A 5,292-nucleotide genomic window follows, 5' to 3' on the forward strand; every position below is an offset into this window, starting at 1 on the left:
TGCAGGCCTCTCTCCTTCTTTGTTGGTGTTTCTCTTCATTTAGGTCTATTTTTTTTTCTTCTCCTAAAAGAAAAAAAAAATACCCCTATCTATCTGGGGGCCGTGGTGGGGGTGGAGGCCAAGGCACTCTGGAGGCCTTGGCCAGCTGGCTGTTCCAGGCCGCTGTGGGAGCCCAGAGGCAGGGACCCCATGTAGGCGGGTAGGCAGCCCCGCTTGTTAGCGACTGGGTGGGAGTGGGGCCTGATTTATGGGCGGCTCCCCCACCAGGCCCGCAGCCTGGCCTCTCTCCCCTTGAATGGCTACCTCCCTGGGGCCTGGCCCGGCAGGGTCCGGCCTGGCCCAGACATGGGAGTGGAGTCAGGTCATCCTGGAGTGGAGACAGGGGCATGGATGACTTGACCAGGTGGCCCTGCTGCTTTGGCTTGATCTTTTTACTCTTCCGGAAGGTGAAGAGAGGAAGAGGGGAATGGAAGGCAATCAGGTGAGCTGACTAAACACCTCCCGGGTGCGTTCCATGTTGGCTTTCCTGAATGTCACCATCTGCTGGGGGCTGCTAGCTGGGGAAGCTGAGGCTGGACTGTATTAATGTATTCAGGGCCAGGTGGTTAGCTAGGCCAGGATTGGGCCAAGTGGGTAGCTAGGATAGGGCAGGATAGGGCAGGGCAGAGGGCAGGGGGTTTTGTCTAGCAGGCCGGGCCTCCCCACGCAGCCAGGGATGTCCCTGTCCAACCTCCAGGTCCAGACAGGTCCTGAACTGTCCTGGTCCCATAGGGCCCAAAGTGCTCTGTTCTGCACCCTTCTGCTGCCTGACACCCTCTTTTGTGCATTCCTTCATTCATCTCACGTTCACTGAGTGCACACTAGATGCCAGGCACTGGATAAAAGGGAAGAAAAGGGAAGAAGTCTCAGTTCTTGGAGGATTTACCTCATAGACATTGGTCCTGGGGGTTGGGGCAGGGCACAGGTGTCCATGGGGCAATCGTTGTTGAAAACCCTCACCACACCCCTTCATTTGAGGAAGGAGGCCAATCACACAGCACCTCACTTATCTGGCTTGGGAGGAACAGGGATTTTCTGGATAACTGAAGTCAACTCTATTTAAAACCTAGTGTGTCTTCCTCATTGGGCCACTGAACACACTTTCGCTTTGTGAAAGTACATACAAGACAAAAATCTTCCTGACAGTCATAACTAATTGATTCTACCGATTAAGTATACAGTAGTCCCCACTTATCCATGGTTTTGCCTTCCACTGTTTCAGCTACCTGTGGTCAACCAGGGTCAGAGAGTAGATGATCCTCTTTGTGACGTGTTGTTAGAAGGTCAACACATAGTGGCCTAACGCCTTGTCACAGTGCCTCCATCATTCCCCTCACTTCTCATCACGCAGGCACTTTATCACCTCACAAGAAGGAGGAGTACGGTACAAGATATTTTGAGAGAGACCACATGCACGTAACTTTTATTATTATAGGTAGGATATATAGGATATTATTATAATTGTTCCATTTTATTATTAGTTATTGTTACTGCGCCTAAGTTATAAATTAAACTCTGTCATAGGTATGTATGTATAGGAAAAAGCATAGTGTATTCAGGGTTCAGTACTATCCATGGTTTCAGCCATCTGGAGGGGGTCTTGGAATGTATCCTCTGCAGATACGGGGGACTACTATATTCTTTTTTTTTTTTTTTTTTTTTAATAGCCCTTCATGCCCAGCGCAGAGCCCAATGCAGGGCTTGAACTCACGACCCTGAGATCAAGACCTGAGCTGAGATTAAGTCAGACGCTTAACCATCTAAGCAACCCAGGCACCCTGGGACTACTATAGTCTAATTCTACTATATTTAAATTCTAATTTCTACCTATGACATAACATATCACTTACTTCTCAACATGCATGACCTCATAATTATGCCTTCTTCATCCACCGAAAAAATTCATCTTATAAGATATACTTCTCTTGCATATGACCGAACCTAACTAGTCTCCCCATTTTTTTTTTTAAGTTTATTTGTTTATTTTGAGGGAGAGAGTGAGCAGGGGTGGGGAAGAGAGAGAGAGGGAGAGAGAATCCCAAGCAGGTTCTGCGCTGTCAGCACAGAGCCTGACATGGGACTCGAATTCATGAACCATGAGATCATGACCTGAGCAGAAATCAAGGGCGCCCCATTGTCTCCCTATTTCGATGTAATGATTTTGTTTCTGGATTGATACCATTCAATCCTCTGAATTTAAGAAAGAAATATCCCAGCAACCACCTTATCATCACCAACATGTCACATACATGTAACGACAAACAACCATGGTCCTTTGCACGTCGTTTGATGGGAGACCATGAAATGACGCCCACTTTCACTGCCTTCTTACAACAGGACAAAACAGGGTCTTTCAACACTGTGGTGTCATGGGAAGAACTAGCCTGGCTTTGTCAGTCTCCTGGTGAGCCTCTGGGCCCTGAGTAGAACTGCTGAGGGATTCGTGGTGGAGACTCTGGCTTAAATCTGGGTTCTGCCATTTCCCAGCTGTGTGACCTGGGACCAATCACTTCTCTGTCTGAGCCTCACATTCTCTCCATAAAACGGGGACAAAATGAGACAATACATGTAACATGCTCAGTGGCTGCCTGGCATGTCATGTGTGCTCAGTAAATGTTAGCAAAACACAAACAAGCAGTAAGCCGAAGGCCTGGCTGGTCAGTCCTCAGGGGCCCTTTCTGTGTTGAGTCTGAGATTGCACCATCATCCTGAACACTGTTTGCCCTTCTGTGATAGGGTGACTCACCCCGGCCTGGGGAACCCTCAAGGAAAGGCTCAGGGCTGATTTATCTCTGGGGCTACAGCAGCCAGCACAGAGCAAGCAAGCATCTGTGAGCATTTGTTGAATGACTACTTACAGGGCACCAAAGGCCCCACAGGCCCCACATGCTGCCGGCAGAGGGTGGGAGGGAGAGTTCTGCTGTCTCCCCCTCCTGTCCCTAGGCAGTCAGCGGAAGCTTTCTGCCACTCAGGCTGGGAGCTCCTCTCCTCTGATTGCCCTGGATATGTTTATGGGCATCCCCTTCCTCTAACCCTCACCCTTACTGGGTGAGGCTGGCAGGGAATGGCAAGGCCCCGACACGGAAGTGCCTATGTGCTGGGTCCCCTCTATTCCACACCTGTGGTCAGCCTCCACCATCCTGGGAGCTAAGCAGTATTTTCTCCTCACCTTCCATGAGCAGCATTTGAGAGATGAAGAAACTCAGGTTCAGGGAGGCGAGGTGTCTTCCCAAAGTCACAAAGCAAGGGTGTGATGGAACTAGGATTTGAATCCACACAGCGGGCTTGCAGAGTGAGAATCCTCTCTGCTCTGCCAGAGCCCCTGGGTGGCCTATTATTTGTCCTTTGCTTCAAGCTCCAGCCCAGGTGGTCCCAGGCCATGAGACCCACCCAGAGGGGAAGGAGAAGGGGTGTAGTCCTGACCCAGGCTCCCCTCCCTCCCTCCCCAAGCAAACAAAGCCCAGGGTCTCTCTTCTAAGTGGGGACTTTCCCAAAGTGCCAGGCCTATTTCCTGGCGGTGGAACAAGGAACAAACAAACTAGAGACCTAGAAACTGAAATGGAGAGGAGAGAGAGAGAATCATCAGGCTGGGGTTGGGGCACAGTGTAGAAAGACAAAGAAAGAACCCATAGAGAAACGAGGCAGAAGAGGAGAAAAGAGACCCATTGACAGCATAACAGACCCAGAAATAGAGAAAGAGAGAGAGGGAAAGGGAAAGGGAGAGGGACGGGGAGAGAGAGAGAGAGAAAGAACAGGACAGAAGAAGGGGAGAGAGGTGGAAAGAATGAGAGCAATTCAGAGAGAGAGAGAGAGAGAGAGAGAGAGAGAGAGACAAAGTGGCAATGGGGGAGAGGGAGACTGAGGCAGAGAAGGAGACAAGAGAGGGGCCAGAAGGAGACAAGAGAGGGGCCAGGCCAGGAGCTGGAGGCAGGGGGAGTGTGGATGTGGAGACCCCTCGCAGGGCAGGAGGGGGTGGGGCTGCTGGCAGCAGCGGAGGCTGTTTCCGCTGCACCCCTTATCAGCCTGCTGCCAGATGTTCAGATCCGATGCCAATGTCAGAGAAGTCCGTAGTGCCAGGTCAAGGCCGTGGCCAGCGGGAGCCTCAGCTGCGGTGTGGGGAGGGGGGTAGGGGGACGGCAGTAGACCTGCTTGCTCTTCTCCTGGTTCTCTGGACTGGGCCACCTGGTGGGGGTGGGAGACACCAGGTGCCTCTGGGGGCTACGTCTCTAGTCGGAGGGCAGGGGCTAGTGGAGGCAGAGTAGGACTCCTGGCAGCACGTGGATGCATACATGTGTACAAACGCCCACGTGTCTGGAAGCACACAGACCCACACTGGCGCACATGAGTGCACAAAGCTGCATGGGGACAACTCAGCGGCTTGTGCACAGCCGCCCCCTCCACTGCACTCCTCTGCATGAGTCCCTGCTCTGCCTGGTCACCCCCTCGCGTGAGCCAGGACCACGGCTGGAGCTGGAGAGGTGAGGCTCTATGGCTGGCAGGGTTTCCAGGTCTACAAATGGGATCCTCACCTAATCTGCATGCCCTTAAGGGCTGGGCTGAGGAACCTGGGACCTTCTAGAATCTGAGGCCTGGCAGAGATCCTCTGGAGGAGGTGCAGGGGCTTGGTGTCTGACAGGGCTGGGGCTTTAGCCTTGGGCCTGGGCCTCTCCGCCATGCTCCTGGAGCGTGCAGCCGCAGCTGGGGCCCCCTTCCTGGAGTAGTTTATCTCACAGCGCACACGCTTGGCCCTCAAGGGGTGACCCAGCCTTGCTCCCCACATTCCTCTTCAGCCGCGCAGCCGGTGGGCCCCCCACAGCCCTGAGACAGGGCCTGTACTTGGGGGGTGGTCGGGAGCAAACCACTCAGAGCCATTCTGCTGGCCTCTTGGCCCCAGACCTTTGCAGCTGTCTCTTTGCTTCTCTCGGCTTTTGTCTCTGAGCATCTCTCGAATTTTGTCTCTGCCATGATTAATCTGTGTCTATCACTGTTTTTGCCTCAGTCTTTCTCTGGCAATGTCCCAGTTTGTTTCTGTTTCAGTCTCTTAGTCTGTCTTTCTCTAGGGTCCTGGAGTCGGACCAGTCTGGGGATACCTCTGCTCTGCTCTCTGGCTCACAGTGGCCAGCTTCAATGGGAATGGATATGAGAAATAAGGCTGTAGGCAAGGGGGCAAAGGGCCTGGGCAAGTGGAGGCCCTAGACTCACAATGGGTGAACTGGGGCAGCCCAGGCAGAAGTCCAGACCCCCTGCCACCCA

Source organism: Leopardus geoffroyi, chromosome D4, assembly GCF_018350155.1.
Source record: "Leopardus geoffroyi isolate Oge1 chromosome D4, O.geoffroyi_Oge1_pat1.0, whole genome shotgun sequence".
NCBI lineage: Eukaryota > Metazoa > Chordata > Mammalia > Carnivora > Felidae > Leopardus > Leopardus geoffroyi.